Here is a 26,759-nt window from a genome sequence, read left to right on the forward strand (position 1 = left end):
CCTTTTCATATAAGGGACACCTTCCCATCTATCCCAGACCCCCATGGCATTGAGCAATATGGGAAGTGCAGGGTTGTCCTGACCCCCATGCGGGTCACAAACCACAAGTTGAAATTCCTCACTGTAATTGATTTTCAAATTGAAATGTATTATATTCATTGATTTTAATGCATAGCTTTGTTGGATCCAAGAAAGAGATAGACATAGGAATATTGCCGTCTTGTTGGATGTATTAATGCAAGTAACTCCCTTTCATGCCAGTGGGAATTATGTATGAACATCTGTATGAGTCAGAATCAGTATATATACCTTTTGTACTTGCAATAAGCCTTGACGATGATCCTTGGCGCAGGACAGGGAGAAGTAGTATAGTAGCAGACATATTAGTTTGCACTGAATCTTTTCTTGAATTTTACTATTTTTGGTATGAAAATTAAACATTTTGGACCAAATTATTCCTCATTTACACAGTGGCAACCCCAACGACACGAAGAGAGTTGAAAATATGGCACATGTATTTATTGGATTCTGTACGGTCTGTTAGGGTACATATTTAACTAAATGCCCCAGAGAATAAAGGCTTTTTCTGTAGCTATCAGGTCTCAAGTGGTATGAAGAGGACTTGCATTATCAAGAGCGAAACTCTGTCATAGAACACTGAATGTGAAAATTGTAAACAAATGGGTAAACGCTCCAATTGGACACACCCGAAACTTTGACGGAAGTTTTTTGTTGCTGGCGTGATTTGCCCAACACATGTTGAGGTCAGTTACTGATGAGTCTTGCAGATGTATACTTGCAAAAAGTGGAGGGGGTTTTAAAAAATAAAAAACGTACTGAACAGCCAGAAGGAGGTATAGTCATACTTTCTCTTAGTCCTCCAAAGAGGTAAGGGGTGTCAGTAACTCAGTCTGTTACACGTTCACTTACACATATAGACCAATGAGGCTGTCTGTTCATAGGATAGAAGTCAGGCATGATTTCTAAGAATGAGTTCGTAAATTTATTAAGTTTGTTTTTATCTTTTCCTGTAGATTATTTGCAATCATCACTTATTTTACCGAGTCTTAAATTGGATTGTAAACTCTTTGGGGTCGGGGCCCATGCCTTCCTGTGTTTATGTACAATTCCCAGCATGATGGGATCCCAGTCATAACTGTGGTCCCTAGAAGTTACCTTAATATGAAAGATGAATAATACTAATCATAATTATGTATTGAGATTTAGATTTAAATGTTTGAAAATATCCTTTATAGAAAGGATGATATACTACTATAATGTGGATTCACAGGGAAAGTGGTTTTGGTTTTGCGGTTTTTTTTAATCATCATTAACCATGGAACTTCAGAGTAACTCTTCAAATCACCATTTAAATGTAGTTGGCTCTCAAACCCCAAATACTGTATGTATATTTTTGTTTTAACACTGAAACCATTAAGTATCTAGTACCCACATGTCTGAGTTTTGGCTTCCATTAAAAATTTTGGACCAAGTTTTTAGACAAATAAGCTGTACACTAAATTAGACTAGTAAATTAGAAAAGCTTTTAACCTTTATCTTCACTTTTTTCCCATGCACAAAATATTTTTATGAATGATTTTATGATAAGACACTCTTACTCTTCCTATTGAAAAGATGAGTGCACCGTATGTGGTATCCATCATTTCGAAGAAACTAACCATAATGGGGAGAGAAAAAATATATATAAACTGCCCTGGTTTCTTTTTCCTGATGAAATGTCTCCCTTTGTATTCATAACAGTAAGAGAGCCATATTGTTTTTTGTTTAGCTGTTTGACAGGCAGCGTTGTAGCATGATGTTGAGGGGAAAATGGAGAAAAACAAGGAAAATGATTCTTTTTTAAAGAAAAGAAAGAATTCTTTCTAACTTCCAAATATATAAAGACCAGTTCTCCCCTATCTTCATAGTGTGTATGTCAAACTTACTCGCTGTGTAGCTTGACTTTCAGAGGGCCAAATGAATTTTGAAAACAGGTAAGTTTTGCAGCAAATCATAAACATGTGAGTTAAATCATGGTTTAAGAATAGAAATTCAGACTTAAACAGATGTTTAGGGAAACATCCAGAAGTAGTTGTGCCAATGGTCAGTTGTAGCTGAAAGTATACATTAACCTCAACAAACAGTAAGCAATTTGTTTTTCCATGTACAGTTCTCAGTGATAAAAAGGTGTAACTTACCAAAATATACCATCTTGAGATATCTGAGTTATTGCCATACTTTCCTATATTTTGTCATGTCTTCACTGCCAGGGAATGGTTTGTAGAATGCAAGATCTTCAGAGCTGGAACCGTATTTTCTTTTATGTTTCTGCAGCACCTAGTACATTGTGGGCTCTACCAAAAACAAAGTAATAGTCATGATAACTGTATTAATAAATGGTGTTTTCCATGATGATTCCTGTAGTGATCAAAGGCAAATCCCAGCATTAATTTTGTACAGCATTGCCAATACAACAGCATATTCATGAGGATATACTGGAGTATTGAAACTCATAAGTATTAAGAATAAAGTTAGTTAAAGCACTGGGCAGGGATGAGTTAAATCTATACTTCATATAGGATTTTAACAATAAAATAGCTGTGCCATTATGATTTTTAAAACATCTTTTGATGCAAGAGTACCAAGTAGCTGGAAATCAGTGACTTTAGTTACAGTTGTTAAAAAGAAAGGTTATAAGAAAGAAGTTAAAAATTAGACCTGTAAATATAACATTTTACAGTATGCTAGCAAAAAAAAAAGAGAGAGAAATTATGGTTTTGGATGGCATAAGGATGCTTTTGGAAAATTACAACTTAAAAGGTATGAGTCAGCAAGGATTTGTGAAAGAGTAAATCATGTCATGCAAATGTGATTATTTGTAAAATAAAATAACATTCGATCTTCATAAAGGAAAAATTTGATATTTAATGTATCCAGATTTTAAGAAAGCTTTTGCTAAAGTTTCACATAACAGATTCTTGTAGAAGTTCTTTGTTCTTTGGAATCTGATGAGTAGTAGAGTCCTTTAGTTTTCTGTATTGGAACCATTACTCTTTAACGTTTTAATTATTGATTTAGGTAAAGTTACAACATGTAGGATAATAAATATTGCAGAAGATACTCAAGTAGGGAGAGTGGTTAGCCTGCAGAAGAATGTAGGGGTTTACAGTGTAATCTTGGTAGACTGGGTGCATGGGCTGAGAAGTAGAATATGAAATGTAATGGATACAATTGTTAAGTGATGCTCTTGAATAGGAATATCCCACAAATTAAGCATTGTTTTAAATAAAAATTGAATTAGTTAATAGGGAAGAGAAAGCAGAACTGTGTGTATTTATTGTTAGAGCCAGCATTAAAATTCCCAGACTAGCATGTAGCAGCAATAAAGAAGACTAAATTATCCCTATGGACATCTAATATAAGTACAAACCTATTGTATCATCACTGTATAAAGTGACTGTTAGGCCATATTTCCCAGCTTTGGTCCTCTAATTTGAAAGCAAGTATCTAAATTATTGGGAATACATTTAAGCTGATAAAGTAGAAGACCACTGAGAAATGTATAACAAGGTGAAGGGTAACACTCTGGTCTATGATGAAAACCTGGGTAAGCCCAGCTCAGCCTCCAGTTGTATAGGTATTCAGTGGAAGGGCTACACGTTACTGCTTGAGAGACAGAGGGATGAGAATGTCTTTGGGAGACAATTGGGCAGTCTCTCTATTTATTGTCTGGTCATATTAATTTATTTGATGTTTTTGTTGTAAATGTCTCCCTGAAATCCTCAAAAATGAAACCTGAGGAAGAGAACTTGCTGATTAAGGCTCTCATCCTACAAATAATTATGCACATACTTAACTTGATGTATGTGAGTTGTCCCACTAAACTCAGTGGCACAACTCATCTCTAAAGGTAATGGCATGCATAAAGGTATGCAGGGTCAGATTCCGTTGATCATTTTTCTGTTGGAAATAGCTGATAACCCTTTATGAGGATCAGGGCGGAATTTCCCCTGCTTTTTCCCTAGTTTGGATTGTTTGATCCAGTGGTTGATTTGTTTCTATAGAAGTGTTTTTAATCCTCTTCTAGCTGTTTTTTTAACTTAAATTTTTTTAAAGTAAATAGCATAGGGATGGCAGAGTTACCATCAAACCATTTCCCTCATAGCAGTGCTTATAGACATGTAGGCAGATGGGATTTTGCCCACCTAATCTAGCTCTAAAGTCTGATCTAAATTCCTTTGGGTGGAATAGATGTGTAGTGGGCAAAATACTTATGGGCAGGTAGGCCAAGTATCTTAGTTCCAGGCAAAGTATAGTGACATTTACTTTGGTATATCACATTTGTTATGTCTAATTATAGGCATTCAGTAGGGTTGCAGGGGTCCTTCTTGCCAAAATATTTATTCCCCACTAAACTCTGTGAATAGATAATCTCTGCATTCTTTAGAAAATATACCTGGAAGTTTTGTTTAATTATTCATCTCTGTTGACTCATTTTTGCAAAGAAACAGTCCATGTTCTTTCAGTTGATGCTGTAGATGCCCAGGGCACGAGAGCTGGAGAATTTTTTCTTCAATATCTGTAAGGGGGGCAGCACTCATGCCTTGTGGTCAGAGCCTCTCTCCCGGCTATATGGGGCAGCACCATCGCAACCTCCTCAGTTTCTTCTTACCTCCTGTGGCTGGAGTCAGAGCTCTGTGTGGTTCTTAACCTCACAATTCCTCAAAATCCTCTAAACTGATTGTATATAGTTAGTTAATACACTTAGTGTTAGTATTAGTTAGCTTAGTTAACTGTTTTTTTCCTGGAGATGCCCTCACCAGGGTTCAAATATTGTCCGTCATATGGAGGGGGCTATCCCCAACAATGACCTTCACACAAGGTGCTTACTCTTCTTAGGTGAGGCCCACATCAAAGACCAATGGTTGATATGTAAACCATCACAAAACAGACTGAGTGGCTAGAGACCTTCGCCTGAAGCAGCACCTGCTCAAACAGGCCAGGAGGTATCAAAGTCGAATCGGAGGTCACCCTCAACCTCACTGAGTGGTGCTGGCTCATGCTATGCAACCGCCGCCACCTCTCCAAAGAGACGCAGAAGGCACTTTCTTCTGAGTGCACCAAACAAAAGTTCTCAAAAGACCAATCATGACCACTCCAGGCCTTGTGGAGACGCTTCCTCTTCAAGAAAAGGTACGGCTGCTGCCATCATATGGAATGGAGCAGGTCCTTCCAACTGCTCCTCAGTACCGCATAGCGATGCCGAGAGACCCCATACTATCAACTCCTGTTCTTGCCCCAGGGTATCTGTTAAGTCCAATGCTGACAAGGGCAATTCTGGCACCAGCTATGTCCACGTCAGTGGCACATGAGGCAGCAGCAAACCTCCAATGCCTTTCCATCCCAAGCTCTGATTTGAGTCAGGTCTTTGCCATCCACAGCCTCACTGCCTGGCCAAGTCGATGATCCTTCGAGTCTATTGGCACCACGTCCTGATGTTCCCTTGCCAGAGACTGTGGAAGTGAGCCCAGTGCCAGGACTGGCACAACGGATCTCCTCAGCAGCAGGAAACTCTTGGCACTGCTGCATTCTGTACCACCGATGTTACCGTGGCAGCACTCCCCATCCTCCTCCTCAGCACCAGTGTGGCTTTGTACCACTGCTGACTTTGGTACCGACAGAGCACTGAAGTCGATTGAGGAGTACTTGGTGCGGGCTGTACCATTTCCACAGTCTGCAGCAGTTCCTCCCAAAATTTGTGTCTAAAGTGGTCTCTCAGTTTCGTTTGAACCAGGCAGGGTATTTGCATGTGTTATTTTCCTAAGCTGCTTTCACCCCTTGAGGAGCAGTGTCTTCACACATTAGACATTGGATGATGTCTAACCTTCTGCCTGACAGGACTAAGCCCTTCATCTGTGTTTTCATATGCAGATCATATGAAGGGACAGGCAATCTTCTCACAGACTCTCTCTAAGTGGTTAATAGCCTGCATCACAACTACATACGAAACAGCTTCACCTATGCCCCCTCAATGGGTGTGAGTCCATTCTATGAGAGAACAAGCTGCGACAATGGCAGTTTTAATTGATGTCTCAATATTGGACATTTGCAGGGCTGCCAAATGGTTGTTGATACACAGGATTACGAACCATTGTGCTATTACCGAGGTGTCCAGAGAAAATGCAAACTTTGGGAAGATGGTCCTGTAGTCCTTATTTATATAGAGTCTGAGCCCCATCTCCCATCAATACTGCTTGTGAGTCACCTAAGTGGCTGAATCTACTTGAAGAAGAAGAAATGGCTACTTACTTTAACCATGGTTCTTCGAGATGTGATGCAGATATGTATTCCATGACCCAACTTCCGTCTCCTCTGCATTGGAGTCTAGTCTCAAGGCATTCAATGCGAAGGAATTGATGGTGGTCAGGGCAGCACTGCCTCATATTGCTGGGTTGGGGGAGGGAATATGGCCATGAGGTGCAAGCACTCCCTCCCTCCTCTCCCCCACCCCCCCGGTACTGCTAGGCAAAAATCTCCAGCTCCAGTGCCCTGGGTGCTCACATACCGACGTGGAATACACATCTGCATCACATCTTGAAGTACCACTATTACAGTAAGTGTTTCTTTTATATAGAATACTGTGTTTCGGACTTGCGTATAAGTGAGCTCTCCAGTTAATACCCGTGACAATTCTCAAGAAACAACCAAAATTCTTATATCACACTGACAGTTTGGGTGTTTTGACTTGTAAAGATCCAATCACTTTATAGAAAGAAAAGAAAGAAATAGATTTTGTGTTTTGTAACTGGTCATAAATATACACATTGAATTATGCAGACCTGCAGTTGGTAGCTAGGACGAGGTCCACAGAGTGGGAATGCCCCCATCATATTCCCTTCTGGCTGTGGCCTTACACATTTATGTTATATGTAAACTAAGTCATATTTTTGCCTCTTGTATCACTTGTACATTATACAAGCATTTAGCTGTAAGCAGAAGGTACATGTGATCATGGATAAATACTGAGGGCATGTTTTTCAGAGACACTGAGCAACTACCAAGTCCATTTGAAGTTAACAGGAGCTGTGGATGCTCAGCACATCTGCAAATCAGCCCCTTAATAGCCATTTTCCCCTCTACTAGTCTTAGGGCATGTTTATAGTATTACATAGAAATGTGTGCAGTAAAAGGAGACTGGGGCCATACAACAGCTTGCAAGCTTGTGCTAAACTCCAGGCAACGCCAAAGGGAGTTCTGTGTGTAGTCTGGTTTGCCTTATTTAGGCGCCTATGCTATGCCAAGTTTCAGAGTAGCAGCCGTGTTAGTCTGTATTCGCAAAAAGAAAAGGAGTACTTGTGGCACCTTAGAGACTAACCAATTTATTTGAGCATAAGCTTTCGTGAGCTACAGCTCACTTCATCGGATGCATACTGTGGAAACTGCAGCAGACTTTATATATACACAGAGAATATGAAACAATACCTCCTCCCACCCCACTGTCCTGCTGGTAATAGCTTATCTAAAGTGATCATCAGGTGGGCCATTTCCAGCACAAATCCAGGTTTTCTCACCCTCCACCCCCCCACACAAATTCACTCTCCTGCTGGTGATAGCCCATCCAAAGTGCAACTCTTTACACAATGTGCATGACAATCAAGTTGGGCTATTTCCTGCACAAATCCAGGTTTTCTCACATCCCCCCACCCACATACACACACAAACTCACTCTCCTGCTGGTAATAGCTCATCCAAACTGACCACTCTCCAAGTTTAAATCCAAGTTAAACCAGAACATCGGGGGGGGGGGGGGCGGGTAGGAAAAAACAAGAGGACACAGGCTACCTTGCATAATGACTTAGCCACTCGCAGTCTCTATTTAAGCCTAAATTACTAGTATCCAAAACCTGGATTTGTGCTGGAAATGGCCCACCTGATGATCACTTTAGATAAGCTATTACCAGCAGGACAGTGGGGTGGGAGGAGGTATTGTTTCATATTCTCTGTGTATATATAAAGTCTGCTGCAGTTTCCACAGTATGCATCCGATGAAGTGAGCTGTAGCTCACGAAAGCTTATGCTCAAATAAATTGGTTAGTCTCTAAGGTGCCACAAGTACTCCTTTTCTTTATGCTATGCCAAGTAACATATACACCCATTAGGGTGCAATGACTTGTGGTAGATGTGGAATAGCAACAAAAGAGTGGCATAAAATAAACGTATTAACACCTTCCGAAAAACACATGCTCCTCTGTCAAACAAATGTTTTTAAAATCATTTCCCCTCATTTAAATAACTAACTTTTGTTTACACACACACACACACACACGGCAAAAAAGGAGTGAGGTGTTAGATGTTGGGAGGCAATGAATATTTTAAAACAGAAATCATTTGGTTAAATAAAATAAAAAAGTTTCCTTTCAAGTGTTTGTTTATGGACATTATTTTGCTTTGCGCAGTTTTAGGAATGGCACAACTCTGTATCATGTTGACAAATTGTTTCTTGATGAGGGTGTCTATCTGAGAGATGGCAGAAGCACAATGTGGTGTGTGGCACATTGCAAGGAGAATCATTTAAAAATATATAGTTGTATTTATTTATTTCCTAATGAACAGTAAATGCTGTAATCATGTAAACCCGTTGTCTTGCCTTGACTTTCAACAGTGTTTTACTGTCCACTAACATACAAACAAGTAAACTGCAGCCTGCCATGTCTTTATTGTATCACTCTTCAGTAACTTTTATATACTGTTTCCTTTCATAATTTGAGACATAATGATTTTTGTTATAAATTTCTTCATAAATATTCTTACTGATGGCTGATGCATTTATTTAAGCATCAGTGGGCAAATAAAGTTATCCACGGGTGACTAACAACCTTGAATAAATACCATTTCACTCAGCAGCTATCCATAGTACCTTTGCAATGCAATTATATGCTGGGACCTATTATCCCAATTAATGGACTGTTTTATATTCACTGTGCACTATACTTGAAACACTTTAGAGGCCTGGCCTTCACATAGCCACAGGCAAAGAAGAAATTTATAACAAATAACCAAGAAAAGGCTTTCATTTACTTTCCAAGATATGTAGCATGTAATTATACTTTAAGCATAACTAGGCAGGCCTCAGAAATGCCCTTTGATTTAAGTCATAATAAAACTATATATTAATACCATGATAAATATAGCTGTCTAAATTCCCAAGCTATTGTGGGTAACTACAGAAGTAGATACTTTGTTATCAGCTCTCTGCATCATCTTTTCTGTAATTATTTTGCCAAAGGTTAACCTTGATGAATATAATAAATAACCATATCGCTTTCCAGTTTTCTAAGCCTATAAAGGGAATGAGCACCAATTCATGGGGACCTTGCATTTTGCTGGATGGGTGAACAAATAAGACAGTCTGCTAAGTAGTACACAACCCCTTGTTGTGTTGCTCCTTTGTAAAATGTCAGCCCTGGGCTATGTTTTACAGCTATGGAATTTGACCACTAGAGTTTAACTTTACTCCCTCTGGTGGTTTCCAAAGCTATAAAATAAAACACAGTTGTAATTCTTCTCCTTATTGTAAGAAGCATTGATCGCCTCTGATTGTATATTATAGCAAAGGGGCAGTCTATTACATAAATTTATTGCATTTTCTTCCTGATAATTACTGGAAGTTATTGAACAAGGCAGGGAGTTATGACCAGTAAGTTCCTGCTATAGCTGAGAAAGCAAATCCACAGACATTTAGCGGATCTAAACAGCTGTAAACAACAATCCTGTTTACAATGTACTAGGAATTTACAACTTACAGTGCATTTGAGGGGGTTTTTAGGAATCACTTCTACAAATTCAGACTTGAAATATGAACTGCAGTAAAATGTCATGCTATGTTGTATCATATAGGTGCCCTTTGTCAAGCAATTTGACAGTAGTAAACATGTCAGATTAGACACTGGATTCACCATTTCTCGTATTCAAAAATAATATTACTGTTTCATGACCACTTGCTTAGGAAGCCGCATCAACGCTACATTTCTTTGTTGATATCTGCTAGCTCTTTTTGAATATCTAACTGCAAATTACCAATGGCAAAAATCAATAACATGTACATTTAGTAAATTCCCCAATGTGTCTGTGGGTGCCAATAAAATACAAGAGACTGAGTCCTCTTTAGGAAAATAAGCAGTTGCTCATCACTCAAAACCTATTTATAGATTTGTGCCAATCATGTTGTAAGTTAAAACATACCTGATGTATGTAACTGTATGAGCCTTTAATATTTCTATTACTGTTTCATAGCCTGAAGTGGAAATGGGCCTGATCTACAAAATGTGGACGTGGATCCAGATACTCCAGCTCAGGAATGCTTGAAATCCAGTGCTTTGATGTAGCTGAATATAGGGATAAGAGATAACTTGGTAATTCAGATTGGTGTTGTCAAGGATCCTCCCCCACTCTGAACTCTAGGGTACAGATGTGGGGACCTGCATGAAAAACCTCCTAAGCTTATCTTTACCAGCTTAGGTCAAAACTTCCCCAAGGTACAAAATATTCCACCCGTCGTCCTTGGATTGGCCGCTACCACCACCAAACTAATACTGGTTACTAGGGAAGAGCTGTTTGGACGCGTCTTTCCCACCAAAATACTTCCCAAAACCTTGCACCCCACTTCCTGGACAAGGTTTGGTAAAAAGCCTCACCAATTTGCCTAGGTGACTACAGACCCAGACCCTTGGATCTTAAGAACAATGAACAATCTTCCCAACACTTGCACCCCCCCTTTCCTGGGAAATGTTGGATAAAAAGCCTCACCAATTTGCATAGTTGACCACAGACCCAAACCCTTGGATCTGAGAACAATGAAAAAGCATTCAGTTTCTTACAAGAAGACTTTTAATAAAAACAGAAGTAAATAGAAATAAAGAAATCCCCCCTGTAAAATCAGGATGGTAGATATCTTACAGGGTAATTAGATTCAAAAACATAGAGAACCCCTCTAGGCAAAACCTTAAGTTACAAAAAAGATACACAGACAGAAATAGTTATTCTATTCAGCACAATTCTTTTCTCAGCCATTTTAAAGAAATCATAATCTAACACATACCTAGCTAGATTACTTACTAAAAGTTCTAAGACTCCATTCCTGGTCTATCTCTGGCAGAAACCAGCATATAGACAGACACACAGACCCTTTGTTTCTCTCCCTCCTCCCAGCTTTTGAAAGTATCTTGTCTCCTCATTGGTCATTTTGGTCAGGTGCCAGCGAGGTTACCTTTAGCTTCTTAACCCTTTACAGGTGAGAGGAGCTTTCCCCTGGCCAGGAGGGATTTCAAAGGGGTTTACCCTTCCCTTTATATTTATGACAGGTGTATAGATCCAAGTCCAAATTTGGAACCCTCCAAATTTCATGGATGTTTTAATACAGTGTTTTGGCTAGGACCATACACTATTCTGAAATGGAATTATACATTATGCCAAGCATACCGTATTTGGACAATGTTTTAGTGAGTATTTTTCCTTAAATAAGTGTATAGAAAATCTTTACGCTGTTTTCAAAAATATCTTTGCAAGTAATAATTGCATTATACCAGAGACAGTCACAACAAAGTGGGAAGTGGAGATCTGTTCATATATAAAATCCATTGTTGCAAATGCTAATACATTTGTATCTCTTCAATTGCCTAACATTCCCACTGGTGCAATATTGCAGCTGTAATCCCATTGTCCTGTTTCTTTTTCTTTCCAGTAGTTACTTATTTAAAGAAAAGGGATAAAATGTAAAGTGGATTGGAAGCAAAAATGGTAAGCATATGACTGTCTAGCCTCCAGCCCTATATATACAAAGTAAATTGTGTAATAGAAATAAATTAGGGATTATTTTAGCTCTAGTTATACCTAGAAGAGTTTGATAAATGCTACCTTAATAAAAATATAAGTGATCTTCATGTAACTCTTTATTTTATTGACACCCCCATGCTATTTTGGAGAAGATTCATCTTCCACAGAGGGCTTTTATTTCTATAATATTTCATAAGTGACTAGCCAATTTCTTCCATTATCTTAATATTCACAGCCAAAATGAAGAACTAAAGTTTTCCCTAATGGGTATCCATGTCAGATGTGAAGACAGTGAAGGGGGAAATCCCTGTTCTAGACACTATAGCATCATACTGCCTTATAACCATGAAGGTTGTCTCTCAGTGATTAGTGGCTTTTCATTTTTGTTATGATTGGCCAGAGAAAGCACATGCCATTGCTTCTGTTCTTCGATCGCGAGTGGACAAGCACTTTTGACATGAAATTTCTTTGATTAATTCTAATTTCTTTCATTTAAAATCTTGTTTTCCACAGATAACATGCTTGCACACTGAAATGAACTTTTGGTGAACATTTGTGCTGATAAAAGTAGATCACTTGAGGATTCATGAAAACTGAACCCCAAACAGAGTTGCAAACAGTGTCAGCACCCTTCAGTCAGTTCTATGCTTTAGTTCTCCAACTAATGAGAAGTGTAACAAAAATACCAATTTTGTCTTGATGATAAAAATATTTATGGGCCTATAAATAAAGGTTCACAATTTTTACAAATTTCAGAGTAACAGCCGTGTTAGTCTGTATTCGCAAAAAGAAAAGGAGTACTTGTGGCACCTCAGAGACTAACCAATTTATTTGAGCATAAGCTTTTATGAGCTACAGCTCACTGCAGTATATAAATGTCCCATTGGAATTTTTACTAGAAGTTTTAAAAGCACTGATTGAATTTTGGTCACACCCTAGTGGTGTAGGGTGATCTTGGTCAGTACACATAAAAATACACTGTATAAGCAGAGAGCATTATTACATTAATGCTGAGTATTATTACTTTAAATAGGTAAGCTGCAGTGAGCTTATATGGAATAAGTTCAAGTTTGAGGGTGTATTACTCTGCTATATTTCAGACTACCAGGAAGGTAGCATATTTTGCTTTTGAATCATGCAAAAGATTCTTAATTTGTGGATGAATGCAGCTTTTATCAAACCAAATTACCTTTCATGCCATTTCATTATCACAACAAGACACTTCCAAGCATGTGGTGCTGTAAGGTAGTACTTTTCTTGGATCATTTAAGGACACTGGGGCATGCGTTATCTCACTTTAACACACACCTTGTGTCTTTTTGTTTAAGTAAAAGATGGATGCTTCCAATCTACCAGCTTCTTTTGTTTACAGAGCAAACTAAAATAGGTGAATAATGTGACCATGGGAATCTTTTAATTTAAAAAGAAATGTTTCTTAATTAGAGATAATCTTAGAGCTTGGCAGGAATGCTCATGGTATGAGCAAAAACCACCAGCTGCTGTGCTACTGTATAGGGTGTACACTAATTGTATCTAGTTTGTTACTTTGGCTGGTGAGTACCATATCTGCTCTAGTTCTGCCTTTTATCATTTTTATTTATTTGTTCTGTGGTGGTGCCTAGAAACCTATTTGTGCTAGGTGCTACCATGACCTTTCCGAGGACGCTCAGGGCTATGAGTCACCTTGTTGCCCCCTGCCTCCAGGATTTGCCGATACCACTGAGTGTTAGCTACCTAACACAGTCAGCCTGTCAGACATTCAAGCACTCTCCTCTGGGCTACACCAGCCCTGCTGATTGGCAGTAGATTCACCCAGCCTCCAACTCCCTTCAAAGCGTCCCCCTGTGCAATCCAGCTCCTGGTTATTGGATACCCAGAGCAATCCTGGATCCTCTGTACCTAAAGGAACTTTTCTTCTTAAAGGAACAGTGTATTCCAGTTTACCAATTAATCTTAGACCACCACTCCTCTATCTCACACAGCACACAAATTCAATTCAAGCAAAACAAACACATTTATTTAAGAAAGAATAGAGATTCAAATAGAAATCAGTGAGAGTGATGGAAACAAATGGTTTTGTACAAAACAAAATAATAAAATGGGCCTATATTTATCAATAGTTACTTTTCCTACCTAATAAAGTAGATTCTCACCCCAAAGTATAGTCTTTTGCAGTGTTTACTATCCCCAAGGAGCCAGGATCCAATCTTTCATGAAGCACCCTGCTTGTCAAGGTAACTTCTTGGTGTATGGATGCAGTCTCTTTCCCCACCCTGTGATCTATTGAATCAGTCTTTTGTCTTTATTTACAGACAGAATGGTCTCTTTGATGTCATATGGTTTATCTTTGACGGTTTACCATTGACATTGTTACAATGGTGGACAATTGAGCAATACATTATAATCGGCTTGCCAAGGTGGGGTGACAACATTTTCCTGCTTCAGTGGGCCATGATCCCAGGACACGTGATCCCTGGCAAGTCACTTTCAGTCCAAGATTCAAGGACATAATTTTCAATATACAAAGTACTCCCATGCATCTGAAACCCTCTTATCCAAACCTCCACCCTTATCCAAATCCCTTTCTTGTCCCGCAACTTGACATACATGCTGTATCTCCTGGGGTACAAGGAAGGGATTTGGATAACTATGGAGGTTCAGGTAATAGAGCAGACCCCTGACCAGGATTTTGAGGAGGAATAGGAGGAGGACAGCAAGCCCCCCCTCCCGGCGGAATGGTTCATGTGGCAGCGCAGGGAGCCCTCTGCAGCCCCGCTGTCGTGGAAGTGAGCGAGGGGGGCAGTGACAGCAGAGCTGCAGAGGTTTTCCTGTGCTGCCACAGGGCTGATGATACCCAATCCCTGCAGGCTCAAGGTGAGGTTGTGGGGAGAGGGGAGACTGCAGTCCTGGTGGTGCAGAGTAGAGACTCTGCTCTGCCTGGCCAGAACTGCAACCTCCCCTGGCATCTTGCACCTACAAGGATAAGGTGTCACCCTCTGCAGTCCTACTGTCATGGGAGTGAGTGGGATAGAGCAGAGAGACCCAGCCAGGACTCCAAGGAGGGGGAAGAGGAGGACAAGCCACAGGCTGTGGGGGAGGCCACCCCACTGCTGAACAGCTGAATGGCTCCTGTACTCCTGATTGTCCAAATAAAATTGATGTTCCCTATTTGGATAACTGAGGATGTTATGTAGCTACGTTATTGCTTAAATATTATGCATACACACATCTCACAATGATTTTGTATTGACAGATTACAAGCTTTCATTAAATGCTACTCTGTATGGATAAATATCTTGAAAGTGCTATGTTAGATGTAGTGAGTTTGTCAGTTCTGAAATGGTTTATTTTTAAAGAACAGTGAGCCCTTTGCCAGTTGGCCCCAATGGGCCTCTGTATTTCAGCCACACACAAAAGACGGTCCATATCCCAAGGAGTTTACAATGGAGCCACAATGGTTTTTTAAAAGATGATAAATAAAAACATTGAGAGTTACCCTGATAAGGAGGTAGCACAGTCTAGTGATTGCATCAAGGACCAGGACTGGGGCTCATGATACCTGAGTTCTATTCTTAGCTTGTTCTGCGACCTTCAGCAAGTCACTTAACCTCTGCGAACAGTTGTCCCATGCAATAAAATGGAGGGATTAATACTTTTTCAGCTTTATGAAACAGTTCAAGATTTCCACTTGAAAGGCTCTATATCAGAACAAAGTACTATTATACCACAATGGGTCCCCGTTATCAAGATGGGGAACAGACTCTTTAAAACAAAAGGCCTTTGTAGGGTTTATATTGTTATTCTTAATAAGCAGGATGCCTCCCCACTACATGCTAGCTATGGGGAGGAGAAAATGGCTAACTTTTTCTTTCTAAGGAGCTCTTGAAATTGTTATTGCCAACTGTTGATAGTAATGAATGGTTAGGCATTTTCCCTCTCTCGGGCAGAAAAGCAGAGTGTACTATAGTTTCGATTGATTCTAATATTTTGCTTTAGAGCTCCCCAATGCTGTTTGTGAAGAGCTTACATGGGCTGCCTTTGGTGTTTGTGTCTGAGGTAATGAAAACATCAGAAGTGTCCAAACTAATTATTTCACTTCTCCACTGGAAATAACTCAACCTCCCTTTCTGATCCAAGTAACGTTTTGAAGAGCAATATATCGTCTTATGTTTCTATTACAGCAACAGACTTTTCTGTGGCCTTGACAAGTGCAATTTTGCCCCACTCGTGTCCATACAGAACGCTGCTGCAAAGATTATTTCCATAGCCCATCTCCTTGACCGTGTCACCCCTCTCTTGAATCCCTCCACTGGCTCCCCCTTCTCTACTGTATCTATCAGAAGCTACTTGTCTTCACTATCAAGGCCCAACCCTGCCCTACCTATCATCCCTCATTTGCTGCTGAGTTGTCAGCTTCCACCTCTGATCAGCCCATGATGCCCTCCTCCATCACCTACTTATTAAATTTTCAAACAAGCACTTTCATGCGTTCCTCCATGCTACCCTGTAAAAATCCGCAAAACTGACTTGTTATCCTCTTTCAAATCCCTCCTTAAAATTCTTCTTTGCTATGCAAAAAACTTGACAACAGTTAGGCTGCTGGTGTGCTAAGCTCACAGCCTGTCAGGCTGGCCAATACTGTCTCATTGTTTCCTTGTACTCCCACGTCCAACTGTCTGTACCCATCTGTTGTCTCTTGTATTATACTAATATTGTAAGCTCTTTGGGGCAGGGCCCATCTTTTTGGTTCGTGCTTTTAAAGCACCTAGCACAATAGGGTCTGTGACTAGAGCTCCTAGAATGCTATGGTAATACAAACAATAAATAATAATAATTCTCCTTTCCTCACCATTGTGAGAGTATGAACTTTTTTTTCAGGTTTATGACATGTAATGTGTATCAAATGAACACACACACATACACCTCTTTTTCCCAATGAAAGTCAGAGAACAAAACCCCTACACAGCAACGAATACAGTCAGTGTCTTTCTTTACAACAACTGACGTGTGTCTATTGATTTTGGTACAGTGCACTTTGCATTCTGGGGGGATGGCTTGGAGAGGGGTGGGGGGAGGGGTGATGAGAAAATGACTAAAAGGAAATTTGGACCAAGGAAGGGGTATTCTTGCCTGCTAGAACTTCCACACAAAATACTCTGATTTGTTGTAAATATGAGATGACCTTGAACATTGTCTTGAAGAGATTACCTCCAATTTGTCATTTCATGGCTATCAAGCTGTTGGCAGGCTTCAGAATAAATAATCATGAGAATAAAAAGAATGAAGATATAATGGTGACAGCATTAACAAAAGATGCTAACGCCCTATTTGGGGAGACTAATCCTAGGGAAAAATGTAGAAATATTATACAGTGATACAGTGGGTCAAAATCTTTGGTCTGAGGCAAACTGCATTCATTTCAAGCAATAAACAATGAGGGGGAAATACATATATAATGTACTGGCAGTGAAAAATATAGGTCTTAAGTAAGACCCTGTCATTAATGAAGCAGCTTTGCCCAGCACTGGAGGGAAATTGCTGTTTATTATTGGAATTGCCTACTGTTGAATGCTTACCTCCATTAACTGGAACACCCGAGTCTGTTCAGTCTGGAAAGAGACTGCTTGACCAGATAGTTAAATAATTTGTGCTGGAGAAAGGCATGCTACTGAAAGAGGGAAAAAGTCATCTGGTGCAAGAAATCATAAATGCCTTATAAAATCACTATCAAGTATAATTACATCATAATCTTTAAAATATTCTTTCAGGGACTGGGAAGATAATGAACAGAAGAAAGTGATTCACACTGTTGTTAGGGCTACAATTTTTCAGCTCATGGTATGCCATGTTTGTATGTTGGGTAACCTATTACTGTGCCTGGCTAATTATTTGAATAGTGTAAACTGGAAGGTCTTCAAAGTCAGCTGCTTATAAAGACAACAAAACTAGATCCAAACCCCTCAAGCTCTTAGTTGAAATTGTTGCTGTGGCATTCGTCCTGAAGTATCATTTTTCTACTAACAGCATAAGTAATTTCTGCCAATGAGAAACATGCATGGAGTGAAGGTTGCATGTGATTTTAAATTGCTACAAGATTAGGGGTTATCCATGTTCTTACACTGCCCCCATCGCCAGAGTACCTGAGCATTAATAAATATATCTTCACCTCATTCCACTGAGCGTTTTTGGGAGTAGGAGGAATTGGGATAATGGACATTGACCTTCTATCAAGTGATTTTGAGGAATAGGAAACTTCCCACTTGTATAGTGACCCTAAAACTGTGTTGCGTGTACCTGACGCATTTTTAAGGAGGAGTCACATTTCCTATCAAACAGAAAATACAGTAGAGAACAGTGGTCATGCTTAATTCATGTCCCTTGCCATAGATACTACTACATTACTTCAGTCTTTGGAGTTTTCTTTATACCAGTATTTTCAAACTTTCAAATGCTGTGCCCCCATTAGTTCTGTGGTGTGGAGTTAAATACACTGAAATAGTTAACAGTGGTACCATTTAAACATCACTGACACTAAGTTAACTCCATTGAAATGAATAGTGCAGTTCACATCTGAAACCTATTGTTTCAGGCTCTCTGCAAACTCAGGCAGACGTTATTGCATCTGTTAGGTCACATTTTCAAGGTATTTTTCACAACCGTAACAGTTAGACTTACTTTCTCTTAGAGGCAGAACAGACTCTGGAGAACTATTTGACTGGTCCTGTCTGTGCCCCTCAGGTTAGCCCTATGGGCATGCCCCACATTTTAGAAAACACTGCCCTATATTAAATATAGGGACCACTGTCCTGAAAATACTTTATCTATCAAAGGCAAAATTGGAAAGCCTTTAAATTTGATCACTGTATGTGTATTTTATACCAAACCATACAGAATAACTTGTCAGATTTTAGTGAATATTATACGTTGCTAAAACAGTTTAACCTTAGTCATGCTAATTTTATAGAATAGCATAGTCTCTGTCTGTCCGGTTTATTCTTTTTTTATTACTAGTGGTACAAAGTGTTCCATAAGAAAAAAAATGTTGATGACCAGAGAACCGCACTGTGCAACTATCTCTGGCACTAATGGATGAGCTTGAATCCAAGGAGCTATTATTTTAGCCATAGTTACGTCCTGATTGCATTTTATTCTTCTGTGTTAGCAATACTCACAATGTGATGTTTTTTACAGTGTATTTTAAGATTTCACATGGTGGCATGTCACTTATTTGTCTTCTGAACTGCAAACTGTAAATCATGCGGAAGTTACACTGAGGTAAAATCCCAGTTTCATAAATGCTGACTTTTGTTTCCTTTTTGAGATCCTCAAAATGTAGAAAAGGATCAGACTATAAGTAAAATCGGACTAAAGCAGGCTAACATCAGGGTGTTTCAGCTAAGGTGAAACTGGCTTCTGAGTCCTAGTGTCAAGTCATAACGGTCGAAAATCCTAGTATAATGTCAATGCATTTTTAACACCGTTGACCTCAATGGAGTTATACCAAGGATGCATTTGGTCACTCGGTTTATGTATTATGTTACTTATGTATTATATTGAACTCCAGAGAGTGAAACTCTTTTACGATCTCACTCTCTGCCATTAATTGTCTGTAGTGATTTATTAACATCAGCAGCTGCTAATAATGTGGGTCCCCAAAGTGGGAGAGTCTTTTATCCATGGCTAAATTAAAATGCGATGCTTTGGAGGTGGAGCGACAGGTATGCTGGAAGAGTTACAAATGTAGAAATGTTTGTCTTTTTACAGGCCAAGAGTGATTGGCCCCATGTCTAAATAAAAACAGCTCGAAGCAAACTAAGGCCCGGTGTACACTACACAGTTAGGCCAATGTTAACGCAGCTTAATTCAACCTAATTATGTCTGTGTACACTCAGCAGCCTTGTCCTGCCAGTATAAGTGCCCAACATAATAACTCCACCTCCATGAGAGGTGTAGTGCTTACCTTGGTGTAGTTAGGGTGAGGCTGTTGGCTGTCTTGTCAGTTTCATGGCTCCATGCTGGAACTGGGAAATTGATAAGAAAGCTGGGTGGCTATAGCCTGGCTGCCCCTGGCTTCCCACTCCCAGCTGGGCTGCTGCCAGGGAGCCAAGAAGCCTGGGAGGCTACCCCCAAGCTCCTGGCTGGGAGCAGGGAGGCGAGAAGCCTGGGTGGTGCCCCCCTGCTCTCAGGGGGAATAGGTTGACTTAGGGTTGTAGCGTACACATGCCCTAAATCTCACGAACAGCAGATTGATTTGCTAGAAGTGAATTTGCTGCATGTGTCCAGCTGTTGTTTGCTACTGGCAAACAGCCTAATTAATCTAAGCCTCATTTAATATAAAACAACTTGTGGCAGGTATAAATAAAAGATAAATATATATTTTTTTATCCCTTAGAACTCTGTTCATAATTATAATCATGGCATTTTAAATGACATTAATGCTATATTTCTTTTAAAATTGCATGATTGGACAGAAAGTCTGTCACTTATAACATATATATAAATTCCCAGAGTCACTTATTTACAGATTCTAAAAGTACTATGTGTAAATTTCCCAATTTCAATTTTGTGCTTCAGCAGAACAGGAAAGGAGAGATTAGGAATTTGCCTATTCAAAAAATATCCTCTACAATTCATTACTCCGCCTCCTCCTATCATTTTAGGTATAGCATTTTCTGCACAATTCACTTTTGAGCATGTTTTCCCAAGATTCATATTTGGGAGTGAGAGACATGGTGGGACCTACAGTCCCACAGTAGCTGGGTGTTTTTGCTGGGGTGTTTAGCATTGTTGACTGACAGTGTTAAATGGCCCATTGTAGTAACAGAGGCACGTCTCAAATGACCAAATGTTGAAATGCCTGTGCAAAGAGCAACTGCTACGCTGTGGCTTTTAGCTAGAGCCCTGCAGTGGGGACAGTGCACACCCATATGACTTCAGCAGGAACACTGCGAGGCCCTGTGATACATAAGGATCCTCCCTCTGCTACAAAAGGAGTGCAATATCCACTGCCTTGCTTGGTTGGGCCAGCCAGTTCCACTGTCTGGTGTACCCTCTTCCACAGGGCCTCCTGGAACACCTGCTTTGAACCCATGAGCGTGCAGGGATTGTAACTGTGGCTGGACTGGTGCAAGATAAGGGTTTGGTCTCCTTGTCTTGCACACTTGAGCAGGCTCGGGCCCATAATGTATATTTTAGAAATTCTCATAGTCTTATATCAGATCATGATACAAAATAATCATGCAATATATAGACCAAATATTGGGTTAGTCATTTTTAATGTTCTTGACTAATATAGGAACATCTGATAAGATGATTTTTGAACAATTTAACATTTTGGGCTCTATAGTTAAGTGAGTTAGCTAGAAGCTGATATAAAGGGGGACCAATAGAACAAGGCTTCTTATAAAATAATACAGATTGCCACAACAGATCAGTGCACACTGGTGAATCTATTGGTCTCTAGTAGTAGGTAGTACGCCGATACTTCAGAGAACTTTACCATCTCCTCTAATGCTTTTAGCCAAATGGACAATACAGGACTGGACAAAAATGCAATTTATAAAGAACAAATATCAGAAGTGATCTCTGTCTAGAAATGGATCCAATTAAATTCTTTTGAAGGATTAGTGAGTGCTTCCAAAATACCATTTGTAATAAGATTTTTTGCGTCCCTTCCTCCTCCTGTGAGAAAATAGTTCTGGAAAAAGTACAGCAAAATTATGTCAAATTCTTCTAAGGGAGACGGGATATCAGACATGGACTGCTGCTCTGTTTACCTTTATATTATATTACAATTAATTTAGTTTCTTCAATATATTAAATATTTTATCAGTGAAACAAATAGTAATTTGATAGTGGTAAATTCCAAATATAGAAACAGTCTTTTGTTTAAAAATCTTTCCCCTACTATCTTATTTTCAGTGCTACCAGTAAGCATAATGTTATGGCATATGTGTATTTTCATATGTATAATGAAGAATAATACTTAGCATTTATATAGAACTTTACAAAGGCTGTCTCATTTGCAGCCCCCTTTGTAGTAATCATGTAGTCATTATCCCCTTTCACATGAGAAAAATGGAGACAGACATTGAATAACTTGTCCAAGGTTGCACAGCAAGTTAGAACTTAGGACTGGGTAGCTCCCAAATCCTGTGATCATTCCACTAGACCACACTGCCTTTTATCCCATGGCATGCTTGGGCAGCTACTGCAGAGAGTTTTGAAATGTCCTGAGTGGCACTAGTATAATTCACTCACAGCCCAGATGCCTACAAAAAGTAATAATCCAAATGTATAACTGTTTATCTTTTTTTTCAGAATCTGCCTTATTTCTGCTGAGCTATGGCTCAGTGATATGCTTGTGTGTATTTGAATTAAAAGTAAAATTTATAAAATACATTACTGTCCATGTTCTGTAATGCACAGTTTTGTTTAGAACACAAGAGGATGCAAACTCTCTGTTATCTATGATCTGGGAATTAACTTGGTAGAGAATGTTGTCTGTTTTAGTAGTCGTCTAGCTGCATTTTCAGAAGATGTATCGATTGCTCCTTCTATGGCAAATCAAATATACAGTGAAGTTATTTTTTTAAAGCAGAGCTGTTTGGTACTCTGTGCTATATTAAGCCTAAATCTTGTTTTGGTCATGATTGCTCATATTAACGTATGGGGATTTGCTCATATTGTTGTTACACTGAAATCTGTTTCCTTACTTTTGACTACTCATCATGTGTTTAAGACTTGACTATTTTTCCCAGCTAAGTTTATTCCTTTTCTTTTCATAAAAAATAATCTACAAGCTGAGACATCACATTGGAAATGCAAAATACAAAACAGATAGTTCCTTTAGAAAATTGCTTCCCCTTACCCAGGTTCTTGATGGTGAGTCCTAGAAATTGTTGATGAAGCAGTAATGCTGACTCTTATTGGGGAGCATTGTTAATGTAGATGACTAATTACAAAGCTGTCATGGCCAGGTATGGTTGTCATCCATGGAGCAAGTTGCCTATACCTTAGAAACAATCAGATAATCTGTCTATGTGTACTTGGACTTGGCTATGATTCTTTGGCATTGTACTGCCAAGAAGCTAGAAAGGATGCGTAGGGGGTTCTGGAGCCAGTGCAGAGGCACAGGAAATACACATAGATGGTCCTTTACGTTCAGCAGATCCCTTATCGGAGCTTGAGGATCAGACCTGTGTTGCTTCTTTGCTATGGAAGAAACTGTACACCCTATCTCTCATGGAAGCATCCAAAGGAAACTCTACACAGAGAAACTTTACAACATTTTCCTCTCTCGCAACCTCGCCTAGTTAGCAGATCATGATCTAGGCCATTGTTATCTTCTACTTCTGTCCTTTTAACATTACTATGTTAGATACATCAAGACTATTTATTGGGAAGAAATTAGGGTGAAAATATATTTTGTTCCTTGACTCCCATCATCTATGTTATCAAACAGAATTACAGTAATATATAGCTTTTTAGTTATAGAATGTGACTGTCTTTACCAGCCATTCCATAGCACTATGTTGTCTCTGGTTATTTTTCTAAACTGAGCCTTACTTAATTGAGACCTCACCCATGATCCAACGTAGGCTGTATTTGGCATATTAGTTTTTGAATAGTATATTGGTGCTTTAATGTATCACTGTTGTTCAATGAATATGGTTCATATTGGGAAAGGAGGTCTGTTTGGAAGAGCCTTCCTATGTGGGAGTACTGTAACGCTTAATTCCCTTTGCAATGAGCTCAGTTAGATTGAAAATAAGTCTGTCAAAACAAAACTGAAGACTGACTGAAAAAAATCATATAAAGGAAACAAGCAAAAAGATACTAATGCCCAGTCGATACTGAGATGACTGCATTGTGGACACAAAACTGCCAGCAGTTTTACTCCATCGCTGTTACATTAACAGTGCAATGCAACATTTTTCTGCCTCCCTTCATGGGCATAGTATGATCACAGCAGGAAAAAATACATATGAACAAATGATAGAATTGAAAGAGGAGGCTGCCCTTTTGAGAAGGGCACAACATGGAATGGAAAGATTAAATCTGATTAAAAATAGAAAAAAAGGCTGCATCATCCCTTCCATCCATGGGGAGAGGATTCTCGGATCCAGTGGGTGCTGTCTCAGAGTACAGAAGCTTTGAATGCTTTGCTCTCTGACTCAATTCAGGCCCTGGGAGAGTGCATTTATAAGGCTGAGAGGGAGCCCCTACCACCACCATTTTGTTGGAACCATGCTGTAGGATCTTCAAGAATCTTGCGGGATCCACCAACTTCAGAGAATAAAGCCAGCCTGCTCACTCTGTAGGGGCAAAACCCTTCAAGGAGGACCACTGAGAGGATTTCAGTTTCCAGCATGGGTTATTCCCATAGGGATGGGACAATGTAGCCCAAAGTTAGTTATGAGTAAGGCAACGATTTAGTCACAGAGGTCATGGAAGTCACGGAATCGGTGACTTCCAAAGACCTCTGTGACTTTAGCCCTGGTGGCTGGGAGCTGCAGGGTCCTACAGCTTCCTGCAGCAGCAGGAAGCTATGAGGTACCCCCGCCGCTTAAAGCAGCATGCCCCCAAACTCCCAGCCGCTGTGAGTGGGAGGGTATCTCTCAGCTCCCTGGCCACCACGGGTGGCAGGGGGGACCCCTGCACCTCCCTGGCTGCCAGCAGTGGCCGGGGAGGACCCCCGCGGCTCGCCAGCCTCAGTGGGATCCCTGTGACTTCCCAGCCACAAGTGGTGGCAGAGGGATCTGCCTGCCGCCACCGGTCGCAGGGAGAATTCCACAGCTCCCTGCACCGCAGAAGGCAGGGGGACCCCACAGCTCCCAACCGCAGGTGGGGGAGGGGCCGGAGCTCCCAGCCACCCGGCATTTTTATCATGTGTATTTTTAGTAAAAGTCAGGAACAGGTCATGGGCTTCCATGACTTTTTCTTTATTGCCCATGAGCTGTCCATGACTTTTACTAAAAATATCCATGACAAAATCTTAGCCTTAGTTATGAGAGATGTGTGTACGTGTATTATTCTTGAAAAAGCCTGAGAGTAGGAATATTGCACACTGCATTTTCTCTTTTCTGATTTTATTTAATATAATTGTTTGCTTTTAGATAAGTATAGAAGCACAGGTGTGCTTTGCAGGCAGTGATTTAAAAACGAAGACCTTTAAGTGTTCTTGACAAGTGTCCCCCACCTGTTGTGCACTGCAGCCCTAATATGCAATCAACCAACTTCCCTGGCACAGATATGACATGAAAAACATTTGAGGGCTATTGACCACTGTGAATTTTTACAATACATCACAATTGCAGAAACATCTGTGCACATAATGCATATTAAAAAATCTCTGACAAGACCATAAATCATTGAAATGCTGAAGACTAAAATATCGGTTTTGCAGTCAGTCATTAAACCAAACTCATAATCTATGAAATTATACATTCCAGTGTAAAATGAAATATTTCACTTCACAATTAGAAAACTAGATGATCACTGTTCCTTTCTTCCACCAAAAACAAAGCACATCAACAAAGATATTTCTGCCAGGGTAAATAAAGTGGCCCTATCCATCATTCTCTTGACAGAAACAGATAAATTCCAGGTTAAACCTTATTTTTCTTATACATATTGCCAAATCTAAGGGGCATAGTCTATGCTTGTTTTGCCTGTATAAGTCCTAGAGAGATCACTGGTAATTCTGCACATGGACAAAATGTAGACTATTCCCCTAAGGGTGGTCTTCATATGACTTATGACTACTGTGCACATTTAAAATTGTGTCTATGTAAAACACTCCAGAAACATTTAATGATGTTCCACGTATCTTTTGTGTGTATTTTCATGAAATACACAATTACTAGATGACAAGAAATGTCATCCATAAAACATATTGTGACTGTATCTTGTATTTCAAACCTTCTCAGTTACCTAGTGGTGACAAAAGAAAGCTTAACTAGAACACACAGTCTTGAGGAAAATGGTTAACTAGACTGAATTGGTAGTAAAGTATAACTTCATTTTGCTGCTGTGATCTAAAATCTTAGGGATGAATCAATTTCAAATTAAAAAATAAATGATCCATTTTGAAGTAGTGTACTCATGTTATCATTAGTAACATTTTGCTATTTGCAAAACACATAATGGGTATGGAATAGGTGACAGAAGGTTTTCTTTTGCAAACAAGGAGCCCAAGTCAACCAATTTGAATAGATAACCTGTACACTTGCACTCTGGTCTGTGATCTCATCTAATCTCACAAGTTAAGCATACTTGGACGTAGTCAGTGGTATGTGATCCAAGGAAAACCCAACATAATACATGAAGTAGTATTTATGGCACAGGGTGGGATGGGTCTTTAAGAGAATTGGGCTTACCTCCTCCTTCTCCTCCCCCCCATCTGTGACTGATCAGCAGCCTCCAGGTGATGCTGTGAGGCCAGTGATCAGAAAATAGCTTGATGATCAGCTGTGTTTCATAAAAACCAGCAAGTAGCTCAGTTGCCCGGGACTGGTTCAGGGGGTAAGAAGGACTATTTCAGGAATCAGTGGAAAGAACCCAGTTCATATGGGAGTCGAGATAGATGGTCTGTGTTGTCAGATGTTTGGCTGCATGTGTGTTCACTCTGTATGCTGCCCCAGCTCTGCACAGATAGTGGAGACAGCAGACTTTGATTGAACTGCCCAATAAATCCACAGACTCGGTTTGTAGCAAAGGCACTTGGTCAGGTTTATTGTCAACAAAGCATGGTCCTAATGCCCTGGCTCAATGGTTACAGGTACACTAACACATGTATGCCCGTTGCAATGGACTAGCTCAGTTAGTGGCGGGACTTTCCAATGTCCCCTAGGCTAGCCAAAGACACACCCTCTGAGACTTAATTTTGTACAAACGATACAAGAAGTTACATATTGTGTCTCTCA

At 39.8% G+C, this 26,759-nt stretch overlaps 1 protein-coding gene across 10 annotated transcripts in view; it reads left to right on the top strand.

The window, feature by feature from the left end:
- The window catches only part of TENM1 (teneurin transmembrane protein 1), a 1,397,628-nt gene that overhangs the window by 792,557 nt on the left and 578,312 nt on the right, over positions 1-26,759 (top strand). The window lies entirely within an intron of this gene.

This window comes from Lepidochelys kempii, chromosome 9 (assembly GCF_965140285.1).
Source record: "Lepidochelys kempii isolate rLepKem1 chromosome 9, rLepKem1.hap1, whole genome shotgun sequence".
In the NCBI taxonomy this organism is placed as follows: domain Eukaryota; kingdom Metazoa; phylum Chordata; order Testudines; family Cheloniidae; genus Lepidochelys; species Lepidochelys kempii.